Consider the following 20,015-nt stretch of genomic DNA (forward strand, 5'->3'; position numbering starts at 1 on the left):
GCTTTGAAACCAATTCAAGACACGTCAAACCCCAACTAGACGATGAAGTTCCAGGGCTGCCCGACATCCCTGTCTGAAGGTGTGAATGTAAGTGATAGGGTGGATGGTCTTACACAATCACCATGATAGCCAGGAGCCAGAGTTCCTCGAACAGAGGCATGTCCAGGGATAAGGCTCAGCACTTAGGAGACAGCATTCATTAGTAGCCCCTAAAAGCACTTGAGCCACTCTCAAAGAGTAGCTTACAGATTGCAAGGTTCTGGGTATAATATACCTTGATTAATCGTGCTGATCATGTTCCCTCCTTATTTGCAGAATGCTTTACTTTCACGGGTGTTGACTCAAGGGATCATTCGGCTTCTTTTATTAAGTACCAGACATATAGCAGTTTACATCATTGGATTTTCTCCTGGTTTAGATCCAAAGACATTATTAGCCAGCCTTAATGCTCACTTTTTAGTAATCCTGTTATGAAATAAAGCTTCTGCTTTAGAAGCTTCCTTAATAGATATGGTTTTTTCTTAATCAGCACATTACTTAAAGAGACATTAATTAAATAGTTAAGTAATGAGAAAAAATGATAAATACTTTGGAAAACAAAGCCCTTTTCATCTTAGCAATATATAAAACCACGATGTTCTAACAACAGACACACACCCAGTTTGCTGGCATTTTAGGAGTTAATTTCATATGTTTGAACATTGAAAAGTAAACAAATATAAACGTAGTATAGATACATTTAGAAGGTTTAGCACACCCATGCCTTGGCTTGGAGTCCACTTAGGGCAGTGGTTCTCAACCTTGGCTGCACATTGGAATCACCTGGGAATCTTTTTAAAATCCTGATTTTTGGGCCTCATCCTCCGAAAATTCTGTTTCTTTGTTACTAATGTTGTGGCCCCACCCCATAACAAAGAAACAGAATTTCCGGAGGATGAGGCCCAGAAATCAGGATTTTAAAAAGATTCCCAATGTGCAGCCAAGGTTGAGAACCACTGACTTAGGACAGTGGTCGGCAAACTCATTAGTCAACAGAGCCAAATATCAACAGTACAACGATTGAAATTTCTTTTGAGAGCCAAATTTTTTAAACTTAAACTATATAGGTAGGTACATTGTTATTAACTTAATTAGGGTACTCCTAAGGCTTAGGAAGAGCCACACTCAAGGGGCCAAAGAGCCGCATGTGGCTCTCGAGCCGCAGTTTGCCGACCACGGACTTAGGGTGATCTGGAAGAAGAGGATCAAAGCTAATCTTTCCATAACATTGACAATGAGGTTTTTCAGAGCTACACCTCTTAGGACACTTGGTGCACATGCCCAGAATCACCTACCATTTCTTTAAGGCACTAGAATAAAAGGACAGCTTTTTTCCCCCTAAGGATAATAGATTTTTTAAAATCCTTTTAAAGTTTTCCTAGAATCGCAGGAAAAACTGATGCAAAGAGCAAACAGGATGACTAAATGGAAATCAGGCCACAAGCCTAAGGGAAAAAATAGGTTTGGAACTGAAAATAAATTGAATATATAACACCTCTCCATTATGTTCCTTTCCCTTTTTGTTTTTCATGAGAATCTATATTTATGGAAAAGTCGGTTGACTGCTTATCAGGCTGAAGCTTGTGTTTGCTCAAACTGGCAATAATGAGTAATAAAAAGAGGTGGGAATGGCTGAAGTGCGAGGAGGTGGCGTCAGGGAAAATGGCCGGGCTCAGCACAGTGTTCAGCATCTGAGTTTTGAGAGGTCTGTATTCCCCCTGGTGCTGCCCTGTTCACTGGAAGGGGGTTAGATGAGGATCTGGATAATGAGTATGCGGGGCTTTCCAGGCAGGCCAGGAGGTCAGCTGGCTCCAGGGAAGAGTTCCCAGCAGTTACTTAGTTACAGCCTTATCCGGCTGACAAGTGTCTAAAGCCTTGCCCCTGAAGTGTGGCCCACCAACCAACAGCATCAGCATCACCTGAGAGCTTATTGGAAATGCAGACGCTCAGGCCCCAGCATCTGAGTTTTGAGAAGGACTGGAGGTGAATCTGCATTTTAATAAGGGGGTTGGTGCTTGGCATACATATGGACATGAGATATGAGGACCCACTTAGGGTGTGGGGTGCAGACATGGGTTGTCTTAGGAAGAGGACAGCTATTTTTAGAAAGCTAGCTAACAACACTGTAGGGGTGTGATATCTGTTGGTAGTTTATCTCTGAAGATGTAAAGCAATCACAGTGTCCCGGGAAGTTAACTTGCACCCTGACATGCTTGTAACCTGTGGTGTCAGGTAGGCCCAATATTTGCCTAACAGCCCCAAGGCCACGTGGGCACATGGAGCTGAGACGAGATCTGGGTGATAAGAAGAGCGACACTAATCTCAGTGGCCTTTAGGATTATGGCTGTTGTCAGGTTTCAAAACCAAGACTCTGCCCTTGGTTCCTAGCACGTACTTATTAGTGAAACAATTTGCCACCATTTTATTAAAGCTTCCTGCTTTCGAAATGCTTTACAGCCCTCTCAAAACAATCTGACTCATCATAACAGCCTCACGAGATAGCAGATAGCTCCTGACTCTAAAAGGCAAATGAGGATTTCTGCCATCACCCCTGCATTCGGATGGATGGCCGACCTGGATGGGGCCATGAAGATGGCAGGACGGATCGATGCCCCTCTTCAGGGCAGATTGCTGCCACACCTGAATGGCATCTCCACGCCTACATAGAGAGAGTAGGTGGGTCCTTGTCTCTCCTTGGGCTGCCATTTCTCAGAACAACCAAGTTTCCTGTAACAGTGAAGGGCGGGGCTGCAGGTAAGCCCTCTGCCACTTCGACCATTTATGCCAAAGTCTAAAAGCAATAAATACCAACCTAGAGAAACATTGACCAGAAATGGTGATATCACGGTAATTACAAATCTGTCTTTGTCTTTGTAACAACATTTTGATATAATGATGTCAGCCCTGTTTGGCAGGCAGAATCCAATCTCAGAGTCACGGGAGGCCTGTCCTAAGAAGCATCCGAGGAAACTGCCAACTAGGCCGTGCCTGACCCCGGGCTGGGAAGGAGGACTGGGAAGGCGATTTCTTAGCAATCCCAGAAACCAACTCTGTGAAAGAAGGACCACCCATTGTGATAGCAGTTGGAAGGAGTGCCTTCCACAGTAATAAACCAGAAGTGTAAACATGTTGCTGAAAGAAAGACGCGTCTATGACCAGCCTTCCCAGTACTGGTTATTTCTTGGAAACATCAGGGAGCAGTGAGAATTCTTTTTTCCCTGTTGCTATCAAGGTTCATTTAATCTACCATATAATCAAAGGTCTGTCAAATGTATTTTAAGAGCTGCCCAACAGATTAAAGAATGTAATGAAGAAGTAAAGCAGAAGGGAGAAGCTGTGGAGTCTGCCATGAGAGTGAAGAGGGCTAGTTTGGGCATAAATTGAACCATATTGGGGACCTGATCAAGAACTTGGAGGCTTGACACATTATCTAAATGCATACTGGTCTTATCATATGGTCCCGTTGACTTTGTCTTCTTCTAGCACTAACTCCTATCAGCATGTGGGAGAGGTATTTCTGCTGCCTAATCTGGGCTAAGCAGCCCTGCAAAGCCAGGAAACCAGTCAGATTATGAACCTCTGGAGAAGATCTAGCAACTATCACGTGCTGATCAGTCTGGACCACTCACTCTGAATTTAAAAAAAAAAAGATATTCTTGGCCTTATTTAAAACTGTTACAAGTCTAGATGTTAAGCTTTTTATGTTAGTGGGTATTTCTGTATAGCCTGTTATGTTTCAAGAGTAATGAGAATTATTCAGGAAGAAAATCGTATTTTCGGGAGGAACTAGACCAAGAGAAAAACAAAAAATTGAGACATCTCTGCAGTTTTGAAGACTACCCTCATGAGAGGTAAAATAGTGGGGTGTCAGGTGATAGAGAACCCCCCCCCCAAACTGGGTCATTTTGCTCACCTGCTGCTACATAGGAGGGAGCAGGGGAAGGAGGAGGTTTTACTGAGCTAAGGGGTCTTGTGAGAGATTTACAAAACACATCAGGGAAAATTTAGGTAGTTATGAAATAGAAAAGCAGCACCTCTATGAATTAAAGGAATTCAGAGTCATAACAGAAAAACCAGTCATCATCCCATTGTAGATGAAACTGACATGTTTTTGACACAGAAAAGCTAGTATTTTCTGAACTTAGGGGAAAAACCCTTCCTCTTCATGATTTGCTGCTTGGCTCTGTGAGCATTCAAACTGCAGGCACAGAATTTCAGGCTTCCCAATGGAAAACGATGCTGTCTCCAAAGGGACAAAAACTGACAAGGAAAGGGGTCAAGTGGTGCTAAAGCTGCAGCTGCTGGAGGCAGTGGAAGTGGTTGCCAGTCCCGGGAAATGAAGACATGGAGACTGAACAAGTAGCCTGAACAGAGGAGACCCTACCGCCCTCACTCCTGCTCCCTATGCCATTCAGCCACAGGCACTTCCTGGTCCTCCAAGCATGGCACAGGCATCAGCTTTATTCATAGTTTAAAATGATGATAACCCCCACAAGTTTTGCCCTAATCTTCTAGTATCTGCAAATGGCCCCTCATTTTCAAATAAATCCATATTATTTTGGAATCCTAGTAGTGTGATATTTGCCTCTTTATTTGCTTTTTTAATTTTGTTTGTTTTTGTTTGTTTTACTTTTAGTTTCTTTGATACGTTAAATATATGAACCCACTTTGCTTTTTAAATTCCCTGTAGTCTAAGGTAAATGAGAGGGGAGAAAACAAGTTTTTTCTGAACCATATTAATGAAAGATAAAGGGACACTCGGAGTCCTTTAAAAAGGCTACCAAAAATGATATCTGCATACAAAGAGGTTGGGGAGGGGTCTCCTGGGGAAGAAATAAAATACAAGAAGAGGCAAGAGCAAATGCTGAGTGTCCTTTGGAAGATAGGTTATTTCCCAAAGAAGTGTCCAGATCTCTGACTTGTTAAATACCAGAATATTAATCAATTATGGTAGCAGCTTCAGTGGGTGGCTCCTAGATGATTTGGTTAGCAAATAACAACTGTAAAGGATATGAGAAATGATGATCTCAAACTCCCTATGCAAAGTCTTAAAAATCCCACACCAATTCCTGCATCTCAAATGAAGAGGGGCTAGAAAGAGATTCTTAATTTTTGATGGCTCTCCAGGCTACCCTCTCAGCAGCAGGGACTGAATCCTCAGAAAACATGGAGAAGAAAATGCATTTACCAAGATATGACATGTGCTTCTGCATGTGAGACATCTTAACCGGTAAATAAAGCATCTTAAAGAACTTATGATTTTCTTCTGCCCTAGATACCAATTCATGTGTAAGATGTTACCAAGTTCACTGTTAATTAGCATTTGAACTTGTAATGACAATAAGATGGGCTTGGTACTGATGGGATGAACTTGTGTGGATGGCCTCTTAGCACAGGAACATGCACAGTAATTAACCCTTTATTTAGTCATGTTAGTCTGATGCCTTTTAAGAATACTACTTTCAAATGTCCTTGGATGCTAGTTATCATTTAAAAATAAATAATAATAATTTTGGTGACTGTACCTTCCCCCTTGCAACCCACACAATAGACATAATAGGACTTCTGAAAGCAAACACAACAGGTTTAGATTAAAGGCCTGTGGTATTAATTTGAATTCTGATTTTGAATATTTAAATTGCATGGACATCGCTTCTCGTAAGATCAAGTGTAGTATCTGTTCTTATCAGTTTAAAGTGCACGGACACAGTGATCATCACTAATTAGCATTTTGTATAGCCAGGCCAGCTTGTGATTCAACTGTTTTTGTGTTTACCCTCCATCCCCACCACCCATCATTAATGATCCATATGAATGTTACCAAGCATTTGCAGCCTGAGAAAGACATGATCCAGACCTGCCTCCTTCATTTGGCCCCAATTAGTATCAAGTGGGAAAAACAATCTTCCCTACAAGTCGCTTATGTTGTCATCAACATAATCATTAATACTATCATGATTGTGAGTTTTATTGTTTGGGGATGGATCGAGAGCTTTGAGAAGTTTGTGGTACATAAGTTCAGTGTTTCTTATGGAAAATTTTATTTGCACAGGACTTTTCCTTCTCTGCATTCAGCCATACAGAAATAAATATACTGTCATCTCAGTGCCAAAAGATGCTGATCTGAAGTAGAAGTTGTTGGCTGGTATTGGTGCCAGTCTGATGAGGATAAACTGCCAAGGCAGAAACAAAAATGATAGTTTGGGCCAAGTTTTCTCTCACTCTCTCTCTCTCTCTCTCTCTCTCTCTCTCTCTCATCTTAAAATTAGTTATGCAGCACATGCATACACAACATCAGTCTCTGTGAAATACGAGGGAATGCCTGATTACAAGCAAAGAGGGAATCTTGGGCAAGAGTAGTGCAGCTGCATGCCTCACCCCTTATCTTGCCAAATCATGGTTCTGGGAGAGAGAGAGAGAGAGAGAGAGAGAGAGAGAGAGAGAGAAGTGACATGTGGGAATGATGGGGGAGTTTTTCTCCTCGATGTCAGAGTATATAACAAGGGGCCAGTCCCTCCCAGTAGAAGCTATAGCCCCAAATCAGGGGACCTTTGTGAACACCTGAAGCAGGAATTTACCCAGGGATAGAGACCTCTGATATGGTGGTGACTGCACAGAGTCAGGGGCAGAAAACGGCCTCCGTGCTGGAGTTTATGATTATGGAGTCCAGTTTTACCATAATAATTTTTTTACTCACCTACTTTAAAAGTGAATCAGAAGCGTGATAATGGATACTTTCCCCAAATAAAAAAATACACCTAATGCATGTATTACTATTATAATGACTACATGCCCTGAAAACGAGTAGTTGAATACTATTGCATATCTAAAGAAAATATCAGAGTAAGCATATAAAAAAGACCGATCTTTTATCTAACCAAAAAGTTACAGTGTGAGAAAAGGAGTTTTACAAAAATACACAGTTTAGAATAAGAAAATGAACAAAATGAAATGAACTTGAGACAGGAAGAAAGACTTAACAGAACAATGAATGAGATCAGAAAATTCTCAAGAACACTTACCACACTAAAATAATTAACCAGACAAAGCAACATAATGCCTTCTATATCTAGTGTTAGTTTAAGGTAGCTTGGAAAGAATAATTGATATGACTGATGATCAAAATAATTAAAACTGTATATAAAAATCAAGAGGTTAAGAACTTGTAGGACAGAAGTAAAATAAAAACTAAAGCAAAGTATATGGACTTCAAAGACCTGTAAATCATTTCATCTGAGCATCTACCACTGATGAAAATGGTGTTAATTCTAGTAGTGAAATCAAGTTATTGAAGGAAATCCATCAGTTATTTTACATTTATGTGTGATTAAGGGTCAGCATTACAGGAACTGTTGAGATGCACTGCAATGAAAGTCACACGGTTACCATGTAACTATCCTGGGAGCCATTTCTTTGGAGTATAACCTCGGAGTATGGAAGGCACTCTGCATGCTGCCCAGCACAGCTGCAGGAGTGAGACGATTCTTAACAGCAACTACTCTCACTGATTTGTTTTGTTCTCAGATGGCAAAGCAGAGAGAATGCTTTTCGTAGCATGTCAGATTATGTGCCTACACAATAGTCAACAGATCTTCACCAGCCTGAGAATCAGGAATGTGACATACATTCCAGGAGAGAAACCAAAAGCAAACACAAACTGCAGAAGCGACCCAGTGTCACCTGCAGCTGTAGGAAGCAGACCTGCCGCGTAATGTGTGCCCAGATCATCACAGCTAAACTCCACTGCAAAACGCTGAAGGAAGAAATGCTGTTTGTTCTCACTACCAGAGGTGGGCTCATTGGTTTGTGGTACATAAGGCTAAGGTGCAGTCATAGTCATGCGCTGCTTAACATCAGGGATACATTCTGAGAACTGTGTCTTTAGGTGATTTCATCCTTGAACAAACATCACAGAGTGCACGGACACACCCTAGGTGGAACTACACACCTAGGCTACGTGTATAGGTGGTTTGTCGTTGACCAAAACGTCATTATGACTACACTAGAGGCCCAGTGCACAAATTCGTGCTCGGGTGGGGTCCCTCAGCCTGGCCAGCGATAGGGCCGATTGGGGCTGTCTCACCCAGTCGAGGGGAAGCGACCGCGGGAGGGTGGCAGGCCGCGGGAGGTTGGCTGTGGGAGCGCACTGACCAGCAAGGGGCAGCTCCTGCATTGAGCGTCTGCCCCCTGGTGGTCAGTGCACGTCATAGTGACCAGTCATAATGGTCGCTTAGGCTTTTATATATATAGATAATGAAGAAAAATAGGCTTATTCTATATAATAAAAGCCTAATTTCCAAATCAACCAAATGGAGGAACAACCGGTGGAATGACAGGTCGCTATGATGCACACTGACCACCAGGGGGCAGATGCTCAATGAAGGAGTTGCCCCCAGCCTGCAGGCCCCAGGCCAGCCAAGGCGGGTGCCAGTGGGGGCCTCTGATTGCACCGCTGGTTGCCCCGCAGAGGGAGGCGACTGGTGACTGCGGCAGTGGGGGGCAGCGCCAGCTGGCGAGTGGGCAGTGGGGGGGTGACGCTGGCCAGCAAGTGGGCCGGTGCTGCCCCTCGATCGCCCTGCCAGTCACCTCCCTCACTGGTGGCAGCGGTGGCAGTGGGGGGCGGGGCCGGCAAGTGGGTGGCACCAGGACAGCCAAGGTGAGTGCCAGTGTGGGGGCCCCCTGACAGCCCCTCTGGTTGCCCCACAGACTGGCCCTGATTGCAGGCCAGGCCTAGGGACCCTACCCATGCACGAATTTCGTGCATCAGGCCTCTAGTGATTATATAATGAAGAAAAATATGCTTGCTTTACAGAACACATAATTGAAAATGTTACTTTTTAAGTAACGTTATGAATGACTTCAATAAAAAAAATCCTGGCAACTCCACGATTAATATAAGTACATGAAAAACAGCTATTAAGTAGTATATTCTAACTTATATAACAGGTTAAATAACAGACAAAAACATCACAAACTGTTGTTGCAAGTAAAAGCACATCTAACAACACTAACTGAAATTCTGCTCCTCTGAACAGAACTATCCTGAGAGCTCATGTAAAGTGACAGTGCCACAGAGCTTTGGGAAACATGGAATACAAAGGGCCTGAGAGTAACTCATTATCCCAGCACTCTGGGTGGCTCCTCACATGTGAGGTTAACATCTCAGGACAGTAAGTGGCGTTGCATCTTTTTCTTTAACCCTCTCCTGAGGAAATGTTTCTATTGATTTTATAGAGAGAGGAAGGAGAGGGAGAGAGAGAGAGAGAAAAACATCGATCGGTTGCCTCCCATATGTACCCTGACCGGGAATCAAACCCACAAGCCACCTGGCCAGGGCTGGCATTGCATCTTGGCTATCCACCTGAATTATGTCAGGACACCCACCAGTCATGGTACAGACCAGCAATAAGTTATTTGGGGAAGATAAAATGTTTTTAAAGAACCAACAAAGCCTATTACTAATACTGGAAAAAACAAACTCATTGAGCCAAGTAGATGGATAAGAGGTGTAATATTCACATGTGAAGACAACATATTGTTAAAGTCCTATGAACCACTTGGCCCAAGTTTTAAGAGTAGATAAAAGAATTAAACGTTCTGTTTGTGTGACCTACCTGAATTTATTCCCCTTATGCTTACTCATATACCTTTGTGGTTATTTTTTTATATCCATTCTGTTATCTTTTTTCCTCTCTCCCCCCCCCCCCGCCCCCCAAAAAAACATTAAGATTCCTGAGAAGGTGAAAATGCCACTACCGCCGCTACTAGTCGTAACAGTCATAGTAACCAGTGTTTATACAGTGCTTGCTACACTTTCACTTAATCTCTGCAGCAACCCCAGGAGCACATGTTACTGTTATCCACAGTGTTTAGTCGAGATTCTGAATGATAAAGGGATTTTTTTCCCAAGATCACAAAACTGGAAAACAGTGCTAGGGGTTCCAGGCCAGACTGGGCCGATGGCAACACCCATGATCTGGTCCCCCCGACCCTAAACACCGTTTCCCATGCAGGGCAGTACGGAAGCACCAGGACATCCTCCTCGTTTATTTGTGAAGGGTCTGTGTTTTTGGACAGGTCACTTAACCTCTCCTGAACAGGCCGCGTCTCGTAGACAGAAGTATTAGATTAGATGTCCTAGCTCTGTGAGTCTGGTTCGTATTACTCCCCCCCCCCCCCCCCCCGCCGCCTTTTCAAGAAGTGGATTAATTATGAATAAATGCTGTAGTTTCCTATGGATAGATCTGTGTGTGTGTGTGTGTGTGTGTGTGTGTGCCTGTTGTGTGTGTGTGAGAGAGATTGTTGCCAAAAGATTTTCATCAAAACCACAGGAGTCAAAATACCTTCTAACTGCTGTTGGGGCTGCTTCTGGCTAGCTGGCTATTCCACATCCTGGGCTGCTCTTATCATAGACTTGATTTTTAAGGAGCACCTATTCTTTTTATTTTGTTTTTCAAAAATGCTAATATAGTGTCCATCTTGCCTCTCCTAATAGCCCATGAGTCTTAAACTTGGAGCCAGAAAAGCACTGCCTTTGTAAAGCACAAAAGAACACCAGCTTTGTGGATTTTTTTTTTTTTTAAGAAAAATCACACGAGGTCTGAATGAAAAGCTCCTGGTGCCTCTCCTAATAGCCCATGAGTCTTAAACTTGGGCCAGAAAAGCACTGCCCTTTGTAAAGCACAAAAGAACACCAGCTTTGTGGATTTTTTTTTTTTTAAGAAAAATCACACGAGGTCTGAATGAAAAGCTCCTGGACCATTCAGAGGCCGCTGCATTGTGCAGCTGTTCTAACTCTGCTGAGAGCCCCTCGGTGGCAGACAATGCGGTACCTGGAGGAAGCGCAGCACAGGGCGCTTATTCAGGAGCCGCGGGCCCTGGGATCCCTGCCAGGGTCCTCTGGAAGCTGGGGGCCCTTTTTTCCCCTCAAACCCTGATAAGCATATGGCAGTTTGTGGTTGCGTTTTGTTGTTCGCCTGCCAGCGTTTGTTTCACAATTTTATTGCAGCGGCGTCTTCCCAACATGCTGGCACGGAGGGGCTTTTTCTTCTCCTGTTTGGGTCCCACGTCCGTGATGTGGACAGGGAGACTTCGATTGGTCATAGTCCGCTCCGAGTGAGCAATGCCTCACTGTGGACTGAGTTCCCAGGGCTCTGGCTCCCTGGGACAAAGTCTCTTTCTTCACAAGCTGATGGTAAATATCTGGTCAGCCTCATCTATTTAGAACCAGCCAAGCAGGAATCCTAGTGCAGGGGAGAAGATTCTTTTGTTTGTTTGTAAGTAAACAATGGACTCCACTCTTCCTAACAAAAATTAAGTTACAATCACTCTTAAAATAATACCGAAGAACTAATCTAATTGCAACAGGGGGGCGGACGGAGTGGAAGGCAAATTCACTGGTGCTTCACTTCTCTGTTTAAAGTGTTCTCTAACAGATAATTCCAGAAACCTTTTTTATGCAACGGAGGTTATTATGTTCCTTACAGGTAGACAGAGCTGTGTGAACTAAAAGCCAGGTGGGCACCTTTTTCTGAAATCATTTCCTTTTGGGAACATAGGATTGAGTTATTTGGGGGTGGGCATTTTTTTTTAGTGTTTTTAAGAATGCCTAAAAACAAAAAAGCTGTGTAAAATGACTTGCGTATCTTCTTGCTTTAGAGTGGTAAAAAGACCCTGCTTTAAACAGCCTCAGTCTAGGAAAATGTGCAGTGATGCAAAATTCAGGGAGTGGCTGTGATGTTTTACAAAATCATTTCTAGGGGGAAACTCTTAAGCAGAAGCTCCGCTCCTGTAGTTGTATCATGGCTTATTTAAAAGCTAAATATTGTTGAAAAGTGCAGCCTCATCCCACTTCTCCCTCAGCTCAGCACCAGCCCCCTGGCACAAGCAAAGGGGAGAGTGAGGCCTCCAGTGGAACCCCAGCGGATCAGGTGTCACTCATTCTCTCCCTGAGGTTGACAGCAGCCTTCTTCCCTGAGGTTTGCATTCCCATCTGATCCTGTGAACGTCATCAGCCTCACTCCCCTGCCTTTCTGATTGGACACAAAGTCCGTATAACTGTGCTGTTACCTTGATCACAGTTTCTAAATAGTTCAAAATCCAAAGATCACATGCCTATCAAGAAACTCCTGCTGCTCATTCATATGTACTCACAACAACTTCCTTATACAACCGGGCCTTTTGCTCATCGCTGCAATTCCTATTCATCTCCACCCAAATCCTTCCTGTCTCCTTCCCAGAACCGTCCGGTGGAAAGCCAGCTTTGTGTTTATGCAGACTTGCACCCACTTGCTACCCAGCTTCCCTGTTTCCAGCCAGGTCAATGACCTTAGGACTGGGTCTAACTTTAGCTTCCCTGGCTGGGTAGGATTAACCCCCACCGTGGGGCTCACCCCTCCTTTGCACTCTGGACTCCTCTCAATTGTGCTAGTGCTGACCCATGCCGGGCAGCCCTCCTCCAGGCCACCCTAAGTCACTATGAACACAATGGCTGTGGTTCCCTCATTTCCCCGTAAAAGGTGTATTTGTATTACGCTAAGTGCCTTTCTCCTCCAGGATGAGTGGCCTGATTTGCACATATGTAAACACTAGTAAGGCATTTCAAATGCTAGAAAGCTTAATGTGGATTCCCTCAGTTGTTCTTTATTGAGGTATGCCTCTGGTTAGGCTTCTGTGGTCCTTCTAGAACGGCCTTCTGTTGTAAAAGTATAAAGTCTTCATTTGTTCATTCAATCACACAGTAACTACGTGTCTGATTCGGGGTTCAGCACTGGGTGTCCAGGGGCGAATAAAAAGAACATGATGCCAAAATTCATGGTGCTCACAGCCTCATGGAGGCAGAAGATAATCCAATCAGTAACATTCAAGTCTATTCCCCATGACAGCCTGTGGTCACCAGCATGAAGGGAAAGAATGGGGTGTCATGAAAAAGGGCCTTGTGGGGAGGGGTGGTGTCGGGAACCCACACAGATGGCTGGCCACGGAAGGTCTCTTCAAGGAAGTAATGTGAAGGAGGAGCCAGCCAGGAGAAGTCAAGGGAGAGAGCTTTCTAGTGAGAGGGCACCTCCGGGCAAGAAGGAGCTCTAGGGTATGTGAGGACCCAAAGCCTAGCTGGGATGTGGTGAAGGCGGGGGCAGGGCTCTCGGGACCTGAGCATGCAGCCAGTTTAGGGATGTCCACATGCTGTTCTGAGTGCCTGGGGAAGCAGTGAAGAGAAGTGATGAGATCTGACTTACACTCTATACACAAGAAGTTCAGCAGAACAGTGGTGGCAGTAGAGATGGAGAGAAGGTAAGGGATTTCAGCTGCGTTAGGAAGAATCAACAAGGCTTGCCAAGAATAAAGCCTTTGGATCTGGTAGCTAATCATCAGTGGCCTCTGTGAGAGCCGTGTTGGTGGAATCACAGGACAAGGGGGTCAGGGGCATAGCTGTGGAGGGGATGGAGGGTTAAGGAGCAAATGCAGGTCTTAGCTGTACTGACCTTGCCAGGTGTTTGGCAATGAGGAAGGACGTAGCCTTCAAGGGAAGGAGACGAAAGGTTTGCTGGGAGAAGGGAAGCAGGCATGTCTGTGGGCATGTCACTGGATGGTGAGCAAAGGAAACTACTAGAGCAGGGCAGCGAGGTGGGCACCCTCTGGGAGGTGGGGAGAATGGTTGCAGACAGGGGTGAAGAAGGGGTCATGTGGAGACTGGAGGGAGAAGTCTGGAGGTGGAGGAAGGAAAGGTGAGAGCTGATGGCCTCCTGGCCTTTGTTTTATCAGCCTGGTAGGAAGTTAGGCTCTGTCCAGAGAAGAGAAAAAGAGTAGCAAGGGTTGGGAATTCCAGCTGCCTCATCAATCCGGGGGAGGGGGCAGGGGGGCTGCTCTCAAGCAAGAGAAAGCACTGAAGAGTGGGTAGCAGCTTGGCTATTGTTTCGGAGCCCTTCCAAACAGCTAGGTGCCATTTTTTTCTCCAGCACTGCTGCCTCACTTCAGAGAAAAATGTGCTGATGTACTTTGGAAAGATTTTCAATAACAAGGGCTTTCTAAATAACTTTCAGTTTAACCAGGGCATCATTCAACCAGAACGCCCTCTCCCAAGTATTCCAGTCAGTCAAAGTTTTACTGAAACATGTCAGCCCTAAAAAGTGCAGAAGGCAGCTAAGTAGGACAGACTAGAAAGGTGTCAGAGACCCCACGTCTGTGCCCAGAGCCACAATGGCAGGCCTCCTCAAAGCCTAAGCATTTCAGACCTGCCATCCCGAATGCACGGCAGCTCCGTGGGTTACACAAAGGAAGAAACAAAGAAGGGAGTCTGCGGCCCAGCAGAAAGGCGTGCAGGTATTCCTAAAGTGTGGTTCTTTAGGTGAACACGGCATTTTGAAATGTTAACTTCGAAATGAACCAATAGCTTTGCATGGCTTGAATGAACAGTTAAAGGGACCCAAACGCCCACAACGTTAGCAAGTAGGTGCCTTCTAGGATGGATTTGAAAACAATTCTGTAAGAATGTGTACAGTGCACACACAGGGCCAAGCTCAGGTGTGTTTGTGAGCTGTTGGCACAGGGCATGGAGAAACCCGATCCTGCACTTTGTAAATTATAAACTGTTTACACCTGTCATCTCTGTCTGGGTCTGGGCTAATGACACTTTAACAATTGGCTTATGTGTGACGGAGCGCTAAGAGCCAGGGTTTCAAAGCAAACACATCCGAAGCACTGCCATTGATGTCCACTGGCGTCTGCGGGAAAATCACAAGCACAGTGACACAGGTGAGGGAGGACCGCTCCCAGCAGGCTGTGGGTGTTTTTAGAAGGCTTGCCTTTGGAAATGTCTCCAGTGGAACGAGAGGGCCTTTACACAAGCAGTTGGGGCCTGGGCACGCAGTTCTACCATCCAACGGGACTCAGATACCTCAGAGACACTAACTGCCGGGTCCCACGATTCCCCCAACCAGAAGGGCCGGTTGGAAAAGGCAGGTTTTAGTGCAACGGTTCTCAACCTGTGGGTCGCAACCCCTTTGGGGGTCGAACGACCCTTTCACAGGGTCGCCTAAGACCATCGGAAAACACTTACATATTGTTTTTGTGATTAATCACTATGCTTTAATTATGTTCAATTTGTAACAATGAAATTGGGGGTCACCACAACATGAGGAACTGTATTAAAGGGTTGCGGCATGAGGAAGGTTGAGAACCGCTGCTTTAGTGTATCATATTAAAGTCATGTCCATCTGGCCCACAAAGCTGTGGTAGGAATTGTGCTTTTTTAAAGCTCAGTTCCCTCTTTTCTCCACTCCAGACCCTCCCCATCCTTGCCCGAAACCTCTAGTGAGATGCCCTGCATGCAGGCACTGATTAAATGTTAGTGAATTTACGATTTCGGAAATGACTATGATTAGAGAGCAGTGTACATAGTAGTTAAGAATATGGGCTTTGGAGCCAGCTTGCCCAGGGATCAAATCCGTGCTGCCCCACTTACTAGTGTGTGACCTTAGGAAGTCTCCTCATCTGTAACATGGGGATGATAATAATAGGATGCATTTCAATGTGTTGTGAAGATTAAATGAGTCATTACACACTTGATGCTTGGAAAACACACAAAATGTTATTATTTTGCAAAAATAAATTACTATTAGGCAGAGGAGCCCTTCTGAAAATACTCCACCTAAAATAAAGGGTTTTTTTGGTGACTGATTAAGAAAGATTCTACAAGTTTTGCATCTTCAGTAGCCTGTTTTTAAAGGTAAAATTTTTAGATGAATATGGGTTTGCAATTTTCAGAAGTCTAGTGGGTTTTATATAAAATGTTATGCAATTTTTTTTTAAAAAAACAGAACAAATCTTTTTTTTTTTTAAGTAAGTTAAGCTTGCCTGGCTGTTGTGACTCAGTGGTTAAGCATTGACCTATGTACCCAGAGTTTACCAGTTCAATTCCCAGTCAGGGCACATGCCCAGGTTGTGGGCTCCATCCCCAATAGGGGGTGTACAAGAGGCAGCTGATCGATATTTCTATCTCTTTCTCCCTTCCTCTCTCTCTAAAATTAAAAAAAAAACACAACACATATTTTTTAAAGTGTGAAATATTTTAAAAATAAGTAAAGTAAGTTAAGCTTCTAAAATATTTTTTCTCCAAAAAGAACCTCAAACAAACCCAGATTCTGTTACTCTTTGGAAACTAATTCACATTTGGGATGCCAAATTTCAGTCTTAATACAGTATGGGACAGCTGAATAATAATTTTTTAACTTCTCAGAACATACAGACTTCTGATGGGAACATGGGAAAGGACATTTATCTTTTCAGCTGCATGAAAATGAAACCTATACTATATTCTAGTGAATAAAAGAAAAATATATATGAAAAATTAAGGCCATGTGTAACAGGGAGTCTATGTTGCTGCAACATTGGAATTTGTACAATCAGCCTATTGTGCAGATTATAATGTCCCTTATCAATTATTGGAAGCAATAGTGCCTTTTATATTAGAACAAAAGTAATGTAAACATTGGTTATTTTCATTCTAATATACTTAAGATTTACAACATTTAATTCAAATGGATGTATGTGCAGCCACATTGAATTATAACCGCCTTCTGATTAGGAAAACAAAAGGCAGCCCTCCAAGAAAAGGGGGAAATGCTGATGAAAATTGCTCACTTAATCCCTGGTTTTAGACCACACAACAGCTGCCTTCTAGCTGCATCTCAAGATACTAAACTCACTGGTTGAAATATAAAGTACTTGGTTAATCCCTATTCACTCTAAATAGGTTCATTATTCGCACTGGCCAGATTCTTTTTGTTTTGGTTGTTGTTTTACTGCCTGAGGTTAATAACACCTTAGACACTGCCTACATGTCCACCCAGTCCTGGCAGAGCCATGGCTTATTATTATGCCAGTTTCACAATCAGAATCCATTAGTTAATTTAACGCCGTCAGAGGAAAACTCATTTATCTCCTTCAGTGTGTTTCACAGTCAATGTGACACAGAGTCAGGCATTATCTGGTGGAGGGGGACAGTGAAATTAAAGTCCCTGGGCACCAGCCGTCCGCGGCAGTAGAATGGATGATTATCAGGCTGGATATAATTATAGAGCCACAGCCGTCCCCGCAACACACTGGCTATCTGCCTAGCACAAAGGTTTAGATCCTTAATTTGTTTCAGGCCAGAATATCGAGGACGTAGTCATGCATTTTTGTGTATTATCAATCACAACGTAGATAGGCAACTGCTGCTGTTTGCATTTTGGAAGCTTGGCAGCTGTTAAGCTTTTGCCTAGTTTTCAGAGAGGAAGATAGGATGCAGGTCTTCGGAAAGGCTTTTAGTGGCAGAATGATGACACCTCTGCCAGGATCCTATCGCAGGCTCATTAGCTGAGTGGATATTTGAGCCCAGTCAAAGATATACTCATATACAAAGTCATCTTTTTCATTAAGCTAATTTACCTGAGTTGGCTTTCCTGATAATCAGCTGCTTCTACAGTATCAGCTCCACTCTGTAAAGATAAATGAGGATTGGGGGATGGGGGTGGGGGTGGGGACAAGAGGTATTGGCCAGCAAGGTACTGGGGTCTATGTGGTGGTGCTTCCCTTCCATTGGGCACTTCTAGAAATCCGCATTATATCCACAGGCAAGCGTGAAACGTGACAGGAAGTTTACGAAGGCTTGTTTCTCACTTTTTGGTTGCAAAAGATGAAGTTGGAAAATGAGAAAGAGCCTATGTGCTATGTTAATCACATAAAGTAGTATCCGATTGTTAAGAAAGGAAATGAAGAAAGGAAAAGGAAGCCGGCAGTAAGGGGTACACATTGTTGATGAGGTGTTTAACCTGTAGTGATCCTGGAGAGTGTAAATTGCTTTACAACTAGATTCACTTAAATGATAGGAACTAAAGGAAATTATCCCTGCAACCTCTATCCTGCAAGGAGTTGCCAAGGAAAAATCTGCATGCCCCCCTCCCCCATCCCTTTTTTGGTTCTCTAAATTGCCTCTTTGTTCATTTTTAATAAGCTTTTGCTTTGTGGTATTTAGACTTGAGTGTTTATTAAATTAATGACACTTGAATTGGACTTCAGCGGGTTAGATAAATTAGTTGAGAGATGTTTGGATGTTAAAATTTAATCTTATCTAAGGATTTGTGGTCTCAGAGTTTACTTTTAACTGAAAGTTCTTACTGACTTTCGTGCCATGCTGTTAACTCTGACTGCCTTAAAACTAACAATCAGAATTCATTAAACCAACTGGTTTGACAAAGAGACACGGAACAGTATGTGGTACCTAGCCTGTTCTCCTAGCACATAGCTAGAACATCAGCTATTAGGAGGGAGATGGATAAGAATTCTTTCTCCGACCTCATTTATAATTTCACCTTTCATGGCCTTTTGGGTATAAAAGATCACTTTCTGAAACTTCTTGGGTAAGAAATATTTCCCTCCATGTAATTAAAATACCATATATTTCCTTGCATTAAGTCATTAGAAAAAGTTTATTTTATTTAGCAAGCCCCAAATCCATTTGTTTAATTTGGCAATCATCATCTTTTGGCCACATTCAGTTTTCTTTATCCAGCATTTTGCAAGATCCAACTCCACCCATTTTTAGGGCAGAAATGTTCAATTACTTAGTTCTGATGACAAAATGTTTAAAGCCAAGTATGACTGCGAAGAATTAACCTCTGTTTGAATTGATATTTTGCTGGTAGGAGGTTTAAGTAACAATTTTAACTTCATTGTCAGAAGTTGATAAAATAAATATCATCTTTTCACACCCGGGGGAACCTGGGCCAGCTACATCTTTCTCAGTTCTTATTTCATTGTCCATATAATTGAATAAAAAATCGACTCCAATGCAATATTACGGTCACAGATTTAATAACACAGAATTTGGGGAATGCCAAATTTACTTTTCTCAAGATAACAATTTCTTCCATGTGCTGGGCATTACATGCACTTAAGCTCTGCTTTCAGCAATGTAACTAGGTCAGGGATTTCATAGAATATGGAGGTGTTCACGTTATTGTAGGAATACTAGCGTCTTACATTTCATGTATATTTCAAGAGCCTGTGTTCCCAAGTACAAAGGCAAACGCTGTGTCAGTCTGCGGTGTATTACCAGGGTGTGTGTACACAATGGAGTTGCTGAGGCCAGCTAGCACTAAGGCCCTTAAAAAAGCAAGTCTGGTGCAATCTATAGTAACTGCTTCAAGACTCCAATCCACTATGAAGTGAACTATGTAAATAAATTTACACCTCTCTGGAAAAATTAAAACTATGAATGTGTAGCACTTTTCATGTGGTTTATATGTATTTGTAACTTTATTTAGCAGTTTGTTATTGACATCTGTCTCCCCATAAATTGAAGACACAAATTGTGTATTCAATCATTCATTCATTGATTCATATATTTATCCATAAAACATTTGTTAGTCTTTCCCAGGTTCACTGTCTAGTGGTGTGGGCAGATTAGTAAACAAATAATGTCAATTTGGTTGTTATGATGGAGCTCCTTCATGTGGAAGAAAGGAGAGACAATAGTGATTAACTGTCAGTGAGGATCAGGGAAGACCCTGCTGAGGAGGTGATGTTTGAACAGTGACTTTAAGGGAAGAATAGGAATTCCCAAGGCAGAAAGAAGAAAGTGACAGAGAAGTTGGGTGAGGGTAAGGGATAGTATTGGGGAAAAAATGGCCCAGGGCAGAGTAGTATAAGATACAAAGGATCAGAAGAAGAGAAGAAAGCAGAAGAAAATCCAGTAAGAGCCATTCTTATAAACTTCACCAATTCAACTGAATTGTGAGAATTCTCAACCTTATTGTTAGGGGCAGTTCACTGAAACCATGGTGTATGTTGTTAATCCTGGGTAGCAGGCAGGCTGCTCACCTAGAACTGGTAGGTGAGAAGATTAGAAAAAAGTTCTTTGCTGCTTCCTTCCCAAATTCTAAAACCAACATGCGTGGGCAGGCTGCTCACCTAGAACTGATAGGTGAGAGGTTAGA

General features: G+C 43.2%; 1 protein-coding gene across 5 annotated transcripts in view; it reads left to right on the plus strand.

Annotated features, from left to right (window-relative positions):
* SEMA6A (sema domain, transmembrane domain (TM), and cytoplasmic domain, (semaphorin) 6A) overlaps positions 1-20,015 on the plus strand; it is a 129,689-nt gene that overhangs the window by 28,052 nt on the left and 81,622 nt on the right. Inside the window, exon 1 of one of the 5 annotated variants that reach the window (XM_005857345.2) lies at positions 7,782-7,829. The exons of 3 other annotated variants lie outside the window; for them this stretch is intronic. The gene's annotated coding sequence lies outside the window, so the exon portion shown is untranslated. Of the gene's footprint in view, positions 1-7,781; positions 7,830-14,335; positions 14,359-20,015 lie in introns of those variants that run through there. One more of the 5 variants, XM_005857346.2, reaches the window with a different exon arrangement.

Source organism: Myotis brandtii, unplaced genomic scaffold (assembly GCF_000412655.1).
Source record: "Myotis brandtii unplaced genomic scaffold, ASM41265v1 scaffold1105, whole genome shotgun sequence".
Taxonomy (NCBI): Eukaryota; Metazoa; Chordata; class Mammalia; order Chiroptera; family Vespertilionidae; genus Myotis; species Myotis brandtii.